Here is a 10,391-nt window from a genome sequence, read left to right on the forward strand (position 1 = left end):
AGACTGACGGAGCCTGGATGTGGTGGCAGACCCTTTTAAACTGAGTATTCGGGAAGCAAAGGCAAGAGGATCTCTGAGTTTGATGCCAGCTCCATCTATAGAACCCGTTCCAGGAAAGCCAGGGTTACACAGAGAATTCCTGTCTCAAAAAAAACAACACTCCCAGCCCCCTCCAAAAAAAGGATGATTGCTTACAGAAAGGGGTTGACATATCAGAACTCCAATACTCTGGAGAGATAGGAATGCTACAGGACTAGAGGACTAGAGGCTAACTAATTTGTCTACCTGGGCCAGGTTTGCACAAGGCCCAGACCTTCAGGTACAGAATTTAGTATTAAATACATAGTAACAGACCAAACCTCAAGAGAGAGCAGGAGAGCTGATTCTGCCCCTTGCCAGCTGCAGCACGGGGTGAGCTGGCCAGGGCAGTGCTGGAGAGCTCACCCTGGTGGTGTGGGTGCAGGAGAGCTGGCAGGCTGACTAACTCAGCTATCCCCTAGGTTCAGATCCAGGGCTTTGAGTTGGGCCACTCCAACATCTACCTCACCTCTGAACTGCTGGAGCTTGTGAAAGGGCTGGTCCTGTAGATCAAAGCTGTAGCTTACACAATGAGATGTTTTCTGTGCTGTATTTATTATTATTATTATTATTTTATTTTATTTAAGGGAGGAGGTTGCAAGGGTAGAAAGCAGATATGAAGAGATGAGATGAGTGGAATTGGGGTACATGATGAAATTCACAAAGAATCAACAAAAAGTTTTTAAAAACAATAATAATATATTTGGAAATGTTAAATGTTTCATAAACCTTAAAATGCTTATTGTTTTAAAATAATAACATTTTTAAAAACTTTAAAAAAAAGAAGTGGGAGAAAAGAAAAAATAACATTTGTTGGGTCAAGATTTCATTAAGCTATAAAAGTTAATGTCATATACATAAAATTGATCAGGATTTCCTTCCAAAACAGAAGCTAAATATACATACTATTTCATCTCATATATATATATATATATATATATATATATATATATATATATATAATAACATAAAATTCATATTATTTCTTCAAAATACTCTTGTTTATTTTTTAAGTCTAAGTTTGTTTAATGAATGCTACAACGTTGAGCCAGAGGATTCTCCCTCCCATCTGTCTATGCTTTTGACCATTATACGCAGCTATCTTGCTTGAGGACATTGTGGCAGTTTTGCATAATTCATAAATTGTTTTGATGGTTATCCCAGTGGTGACTTATCTTATTTCTTTTTTTTTTAAGATTTACTTATGTATTATATGTAAGTACACTGTAGCTGTCTTTGGACACTCCAAAAGAGGGTATCAGATCTCATTATGGATGGTTGTGAGCCACCATGTGGTTGCTGGGATTTGAACTCAGGATCTTTGGAAGAGCAGTTAGAGCGCTTAACTGTTGAGCCATCTCACCAGCCACCCTTATTGTTTCTTTAACGTTCTAAGTCACTTTCCTACATATAATATAAAAAGAATAATTGAGTAGGCCACACTATTCTTAGTATAAAACTGTTAAGTGTATTTATGTTTGTATGTATGTGTTTTTGTTTGCTTGTTTGTTTGTTTTTGTACTGGGCCATCTATAAATTAATAGATTTACATGTTTACTGAAGATCTCTATTTTGTTTCCTTTTCACAATGAGGATTATAGGAAATGTAATACAAACAAATAATAATGTTGAAAATTTTTTCTTTCTTTTTTTGTGGTTTTGATTTTTTTTTTTTTTTTTGAGATAGTTTCTGGGACTCTGCCTTCTGGGTGCTGTAATTAGAAACCATGCACCATGGCTGACCACCCAGCTATTAAATGTCTATTATGTATGAATATATATATGGTTATATGTTTTATTGTTGTTTTCATAATACATGTCGACATAAAAGCCAGAGTACTCGTCTTAAAGGGACCATATCTTAAAGGGAGATGATTAATATGAGTTTTTATTTTTATTTTTTTTTGCAATTTGGTCAACAAATATTGAGTACTGTGCCCTTGCCTCGTAGCTCTATGTCAAAATATGGCTCTATGTCAAAATACATGATAAACAAAACAGCAATCGGCCTTGGGCAAGGAGTTTCTAAAACAGCTCCGCTGCATGGTTCTATTTTGCCGGTTTTTTTTTTTTTAATCCACCTATTGATTTTGAGGATTATATTCTAGCCTAAGGAATCGATTTAGACCCAAATAGTTGGTTCTGATCTAACGACAGCAAAGTCTAGGCGCCACTGGGGCACTGTTGTATCTCCTAACAGCTAATCCCAAATAAAGACTCCAGGTGTTTGGGTCCAAGCTGACTCCCTCCCCCCTCCCTCCCCCCCCCACCCCCCACCCCCCATGGTAAACTTCCTAAGGTTGACTGGGGTCCTTGGATGGAGAACCTCCAAACGAATGGACAGCATATCCACCAGAGGGTGCTGTGAGGACAGGTCTGTGGTGGGAGGGGAGCTCGCCCAGTGACCCTCAAACCCAGGTAGGCTTTATTAGTTGGTTTTTCTTTCTTCTTCATGTTTCCTTCCTACCCGCTAAAACCGTCGTTACCCCTCCCCCCACTCAGGGTCTCGTTTTGAAGATAGTGATTCGACTTTCGCCGCGACTACAGCAGAGCTGTGTTCCAGAGGAAGTGTTATCTCTGTCGCGGCTGGAGACGTCCTGTCCCTGGACCGCCCGGGGCGCAGGCGGTGGGTGGGTGGGGACCTCCGAGGCCGCAGCTCGCCGTTGCGCCGCAGGGGCCGCGAAAGGGTTAACCCGGCGGGGGGGGGGGGTGCGAGAGGAGGGAGGGGGCGCGGGCCGCGCGTGCGCTCTGCCGCCCTCCATTGTCTCCACAGCGGCGAGGAGCGCCGGCGAACGCAGCCCGGGACGGAGCAGGGCGGCGCGGCTGGCTGGCGGGGCCGGCGGCGGCTGGAGCCGGAGCACGACGCCACGCGACCGCGGCTTCCAGAGCTCCGCCTGGCTACCCCACCGCCGCGAGCCCTCCCGAAGCCTGGAGGAGTGAGGGCCGCCGGCGCGGGCTGTGGAGTCCTGAGACGGGGGACGCGAACGGCGCGGCGCCTCCCTCCCTTCGCTGCGGCTCCTTAGGCTCCTGAGCCCGGGGGGCGGCCTGTGGCGCGAGGCGCCGGCTCTGGACCCCGCTTCTTCGGACCTGGGCTCCGGAGCCTCGCTGGCGGATGCTCTACCTCTGCACATCGCACCCAGGTGGTTCAGCTCGCACCTAATATGAGTTTTTAAATAAAACATTTTCAAATCTGCTTTTAGGGTAAGATATACATACTCCCACTGTACTGGTCTAGATGCTATCTCTTTGATCCTTATCCCACTTCTGGCCTGTATTGCTTGAGGATATACATTAACTTGTCCCATATTTCTTGAGGACCTACATTAACTTTAAGAGATGGTTGCACCTTCTGTAGGATATGATCTTCCTGTGCACTCCCTTGAAATACTAAACTCTATTCCAAAGATTAAAAGGATGATTTATGCCTGTGCTTTCGTATACATATCACATATATGGCAATAGACATATGAATATGAACGCTTTGAAGATGTTTATGTGATTTTCTTACTACTTCTGCCTCTTTAAAGTCAAACGAATGCGCTTTTCAAGAACTATGTAAGAGATAACTCTAAATAACTTTTTAAATTATTATTTAAGAACCTACTTTAAGGCTTATACAGATATTTTAGAGTTTACAGATGATTAATATATTGCAACATAATGATATATTTTTAAAAATTAGTTATCCTTGTTATTAGCTTAAAAATGAATAATTAAGTCAAACTCTATCCTGATCTGGATGTCTTATCATATTTTGTTACCTCTTAAGTACAATAAAAGTAAATGCTGTTTCTAACAACAAAACTCCATGTCCTCTTACACTGCATAATGGCTTAAATTTTAACACATACTTAATTTAAATTTGGTCACAAAACTACTAATGTATTTTAACTACTTATAACAGATATCTAAAACACTATGTTTTATGTGTTTTAGATAAAGCCTCTTGGTCTTCCATTTTTAATTAACTCATTAAAATTGTTTTCTAAATTTCATGATAACAAGAAGAATGAAGTATATTGTAAAAAATTATTTAAACTGGATATATTTGTTAATAAGTTAAAAATAATAAAGAGTTTCTGGTTTCCATCTGCTCCTGGAGCTGACCCTGTGCCACAGCTCTCCAAACCCAAATTCCTCTGGGAGAAAGCTGGTCTTCCAGGAGTGCTGACACACCTGAGAGCACAGGTAAGACCACCACTTCTGCTCAAATACCCAGCCCAAGAGGACCCTCCTAGAGCCCTCAGGACACAGGAACCAAGAAGCAGCCTGGGACCAGATCCTTCTAGAATCTATCTGCACTCGGAGCTGACCTTGTGCCACAGCTCTCCATACCCAAATCCCACCATAAGAGAACTGGTCTCCCAAGAGTGCTGACACACAGGCTTACAGGAGGGACAAGCCACAGTCAGAGACAGAAAGACCAGAAAACACCACAGAAAACCAGATGGCAAGAGGCAGGCACAAGAATATAAGCAACAGAAACCAAGGCTACTTGGCATCATTAGAACCCAGTTCTCCCACTACAGCAAGCCTTGGATACCCCAACACACAGGAAAAGCAAGACTCTGTTTAAAATCACATCTCATGATGATGATAAAGGAATTTAAGAAGAACATAAATAACTCTCTTAAAGAAATACAGGAGAACTCGGATAAACAGCTAGAAACCCTTCAAGAGGAAACATAAAAATCCCTTAAGGAATTACAGGAAAATACAACCAAACAAGCAAAGGATTGAACAAACTCATCCAGATTCTAAAAATGGAAGTAGAAACAATAAAGAAATCACAAAGGAAGACAAACTTGGAGACAAAAAACCTAGGAAAGAGATCAGGAGTCATAGATGCAAGCATCACCAATAGAATAAAAGAGATAGAAGAGAGAGACTCTCAGGTGCAGAAGATACCACAGAAAACATGGACACAACAGTCAGAGACAATGCAAAAAGCAAAAAGCTCCTAACCAAAGGAAAACAAAACAAAAACAAAAAAACAAACAAACAAACAAAAAACCCCAGGAAATACAGGATATAATGAGAAGACCAATGTTAGGGATAATAGGTATAGAAGAGAGTGAAGATTCCCAACATAAAGGGGCAGTAAATATCTTCAACAACATTATAGAAGAAAATTTCCATAACTTAAAGAAAGAGATACCCATGAACATACAAGAAGTCTACAGAACTCCAAATAGGTTGGACCAGAAAAGAAATTCCTCCTGGCACTTGATAGTCAAAACACAAAATGCACAAAACAAAGAAAGAATATTAAAAGCAGTAAGGGAACAAGGTCAAATAACATATAAAGGCAGACCTATCAGAATTGCACCAGACTTCTCACCAGACTATGAAACTAGAAGATCCTGGGCCAATGTCATACAAACGCTAAGAGAACAACAATGCCAGCCCAGGCTACTATAGCCACCAAAAATCTCAATTATCATAGATGGAGAAACCAAGATACTCCAAGACAAAACCAAATTTACATAATATCTCTCCACAAATCCAGCCCTACAACAGGTAAAAGATGAAAAACTCCAACACAAGAAGGGAAACTCTACCCTAGAAATAGCAAGAAAGTAATCTTTCAACAAACCCAAAAGAAGTTAACCATACAAACATAATTCTACCTCTATCAACAAAAACAACTGGTAGCAACAATCACCACTCCTTAATATCTCTTAACATCAATGACTCCATTCCCCAATAAAAAGACTCAGACTGGTTACTCCTCCAGAGAGCCAAATAACCCTATTTTTTAAAAAATGGGGAATAGAACTAAACAGAGAATTCTCAACTGAGGAAACATGAATGGCTGAGAAGCACCTAAAGAAATGTTCAACATCAGTAATCATCAGGCTTATGTAAATCAAAACAACTCACCTCACACCAGTCAGAATGGCTAAGATGAAAAACTCAAGTGACAGCAGATGCAGGCGAGGATGTGGAGAAAGAGGAACACTCCTCCGTTGCTGCTGGGATTGCAAGCTGGTACAACCACTCTGGATATCAGTCTGGAAGTTCCTCAGAAAATTGGACATAGTGCTACCTGAGGACCCAGCTATACCACTCATGGGCATATATTCAGAATATGCTCCAAGGTTTAATAAGGACACATGCTCTACTATGTTCATAGCAGCCATATTTATAATAACCAGCAGCTGAAAACAACCTAGATGTCCCTAAACAGAGGAATGGATACAAAAAATATGGTCCATTTATACAATGGAGTACTACTCAGCTATGAAAAGCAATGTCTTCACAGAATTAACAGGCAAATGGATAGATCTAGAAAATATAATCCTGAGTGAGGTAACTCAGTCACAAAAGAACACACATGGTATCTACTCACTGATAAGTGGATATTAGGCAAAGATTGTGGAATACCTATGATACAACTCACATGAAGTTCAAGAGGAGGGAAGACCAAAGAGTGGATGCTTCAGTCCTATTTAGAAGAAGGAACAATATAATCAAGGGACATAGAGAGTGGGAAGAACTTGGGAGGAAGAGAAGAGAGGGAGGGGGAAAGAGGTGAAGAATCAAGTATGGGAGGAGATGGAGAAGATGTACAGAGGGTCAGGAAATTGAACAGAAGTATGTAGCAATGGGGAGTGGGGAACTGGGGTTTAGCAACTAGAAAGTTCCAGATGCCAGGGAAGCAAGAGCCTCCCAAAACCCCAAGGGAATGATTTTAGGTGAAATACCCCACAAAGGAGAGGGAGAACCTGTAGGTCGAAACCATATCCAGAGGTTAGGCAAGCCCCCCCCACCCCCCCACCCCCCCGGTTGAGTGATGGGGCCACCCACCTATCTGCAAAATTTTAATCCAGAATTGCTCCTGTCTAAAGGAAATACAGGCACAAAGAGCAGAACAGAGACTAAAGGAAAGGCCATCCAGAGGCGGCCCCACCTGGGGATCCATCCCACATGCAGACAACAAACCCAGACACTATTGCTGATGCCAAGAAGAGCTTGCTGACAGGAGCCTGATACAACAATCTCCTGAGAGGCTCTGCCAGATCATGACCAATAGAGATGCGGATGCTTGCAGTCAACCATCGAACTGAACACAGGGACCCCAATGGAGGAGTTAGGGAAAGGACTGAAGGAGCTGAAGGGACTTTATCTGACATCAATGTGAGGGGAGGCCCTTGGTCCTGTGATGGCTTGATGCCCTAGGGTAGAGGAATGCTAGGGTGGTGAGGTGGGATGGGGGTGGGGCACCCTCATAGGAGAAAGGTTGGGGTGGGGATAGGGGAGTTTCAGCGGGGAAACCAGGAAAGGGGATAACATTTGAAATGTAAACAAATAAAATATCCAATAAAAAAAAAGAAAAAAGAAAAGTCTTTTCTAAGCATGTCATAAGATAAAGGTGGAACACTCCATGAAAAATTAGGGACAATTTGAAAACCTTGGAGAAATGCCCTATAACAATTCATAGCAAAAGTGTCAATTTCTTCTATATATAAGAAAATCAATAGGGAAAAATCGATATAAAGAAAACCCAGTACAAAGTACTATGGTAAAGATAAAATAAACAATACATTTCCGCTTATCATTACCAGTAACACAGGGAATAAAACTGAAATATTAAGAATTAAATATCCATTTTCTATGTTAAAAAAATATAGAGGTTGTAAAATTTAATTTAATCCAAAACCCTAAGATAAAGTTAATGCTTGATTTTTTGCATTCATATTCTTAAATATTAATTTGTTCTTAGTAATATTTACCAAAAACAAAAGAACTTTAAAAACTGTTATTTTATCCTTTTACTAAATGGTCATTTAAAACCTGTGTCTCAAGTTAGCTTTTCTTATCCAAATTATACAGAAGACATCAGTCTAAAAGTCTAGTAGCAATATTCACAATGTTTTATAACTTAAGTAGTGATGTTTCTTGATTTAATTAGTATCTAAGCTGTCCTATAATACAACTAGCTAAGATTAAAAAGTTAAACAATTTGTATCTTACTAATAAGAAAGGGGGAAGGATAATGCTATACTGACTTCTCCCAAAGTGCTTTTCTAACCATCTAAATATGTTAGTTCATATATTACAAATAATTATAAATACAGGGGAAATATAAAGTCAATCTGGTTACAAAGTTTGGTTTTAGACATGTTTCCTTTTTGACCTTCACTCCATTTTATCAAACTGTGTTGTTGATTTCTTAATTTAGGTATAGTCATCTTAGCTCACACGTTATGTCAGGTACAGAGAGTATAAAAAATAATTCAGGTGCGGATCCTGAACGAATGGATTGATATGATCCAGGATTTTGTTTCTTAATGGCCTTTACCAGCTATTCTCTCTCCTGAAGATGCTGTCCTGCCCACTATTCAGCCTCATCTACATCAGGTCCTATGAATGAGCTTCCTAGTTGTGAGGGAACTTACGATATTTAATAAGTAACATGTGGAATTGCTCCTGACCAAAATGTGATGTTTGTAGACAAGGGAATTGTGAATGACAACTCCTGAGGACCTGACATCTACATCAGGTCCTATGAATGAGCTTCCTAGTTGTGAGGGAACTTACGATATTTAATAAGTAACATGTGGCATTGCTCCTGACCAAAATGTGATGCTTTGTAGACAAGGGAATTGTGAATGACAACTCCTGAGAGGAGGCTGTGTCTGAGCAGACCGATTTGATCTGCAATACCATGGAGAGAGTGGAATGGTGCAGGCTAATTACCTTGTCTTGGGCTAGTTTTAGCGAGCCCTCCTCCCAGTAGCCATACCTTACCTACCTCTGTGTCAGAACTAACATTCTGTGACTAATAGATAAAAACCTTTTGAAATTTACTAACTTAGCAGACTGCTAGCTTCTACCAACCCCAAAGCTACAAATGTCATCCAACTAAATTTGCCTTGATTTTGCCTTTCTTTGTTCTGTAAAACTGTGAAATTGCTTCCACATTGGGACATAGAGTTGGGTAACTTCAATCTGTGTTCCTGGACAATGGTCACTTGAAATGGCTTCAGAATAAACTGTCCTCTTATTTCCTTTAAGATGAGAGCTGTGGTGTTTTTGCTTTACCATTTTCTCATTATCTGTGAATTTCATTTTTTTAATTGAAGAGATAAGAACTCAGGGGCCACTGACTTAGTGGAAGTTTTGTGTGACCATGGGTGTCTGAGACCTTAAATCCTGAATTAAAGTCCATCTGAGGAAAGCTTGCTTCTATCAAACTCAAAGTGTATCTATCCACTTTTCTGAATCAGCAGCAAGCTTCAGCCTTTTCCTACCTCAACATGAGATCCTGGGGGAGATTCCATTTCCTTGATAACCATTTCTTCAATAGTCTGGTATTGAAGATACCTAGAATAGGACATGTGTTTCTCTGTAGAAGATCTTTGCTTCTTCCAGGACTGCCACATTGCTGCATGCTCCCAGACAAAAAGCTCTTTCTTTCTTTCTTTCTTTCTTTCTTTCTTTCTTTCTTTCTTTCTTTCTTTCTTTCTTTCTTTCTTTCTTTCTTTCTTTCTCTCTCTCTCTCTCTCTCTCTCTCTCTCTCTCTCTCTCTCTCTCTCTCTCTTTTTCTCTTCTCTTTTCTTCTCTTCTCTTCTCTTCTCTTCTCTTCTCTTCTCTTCTCTTCTCTTCTCTCTCTTCTCTTCTCTTCTTTTTTAGATCATTCGAGACAGGGTTTCTCTGTGTAGTCCTGGCTGTCCTGGAACTCACTCTGCAGACCAAGCTGGCCTCAAACTCAGAAATATGCCTGTCTCTGTCACCCAAGTGCTGGGATTAAAGGTGTGGGCCACCACTGCCCATCTAGGTTTTTTTCTTCCTTCCTTCCTTCCTTCCTTCCTTCCTTCCTTCCTTCCTTCCTTCCTTCCTTCCTTCCTTTCTTTCTTCCTCTCTCTCTTTCTTTCTTTCTTTCTTTCTTTCTTTCTTTCTTTCTTTCTTTCTTTCTCTTTCTTTCTTTCTTTCTTTTTTCTTTCTTTCTTTCTTTCTTTCTTTCTTTCTTTCTTTCTTTCTTTCTTTCTTTCTTTCTTTCTTTTTAAATATATTTTTACTTATTGATTCTGTGTGCATATGTATTGGTGTGCACACACCATAATGCACGAGTGGAGTCAGAGGACAACTTGCGAGAGTCAAATCTTTTTCCACCATCTGGGTTCTAGGTATGGAACTTTAGTCATGTAGCATGAACCTTGAACCTTGGACAAAGTCCACTGAGCCATCTCATCAGTGCCCCATCTTTTAAAATAAATATTTTAATTAATTTATTTATTTGGTATGTGTGTGTGTGTGTGTGTGTGTGTGTGTTAGAGCACATGCACACATCTGTGCTTGCACCATCC

The 10,391-nt window shown here is 40.4% G+C and overlaps 1 long non-coding RNA gene across 1 annotated transcript; it reads left to right on the forward strand.

The window, feature by feature from the left end:
- The first annotated feature begins 7,362 nt into the window (after positions 1-7,362).
- On the forward strand, positions 7,363-9,098 carry Gm46898. Its single transcript, XR_001784575.1, has 2 exons — positions 7,363-8,442; positions 8,585-9,098. It is a non-coding gene; the product is annotated as a predicted gene, 46898 (long non-coding RNA).
- The last annotated feature ends 1,293 nt before the right edge of the window (positions 9,099-10,391 follow it).

This window comes from Mus musculus, chromosome 4, assembly GCF_000001635.26.
Source record: "Mus musculus strain C57BL/6J chromosome 4, GRCm38.p6 C57BL/6J".
NCBI classification, from domain to species: domain Eukaryota; kingdom Metazoa; phylum Chordata; class Mammalia; order Rodentia; family Muridae; genus Mus; species Mus musculus.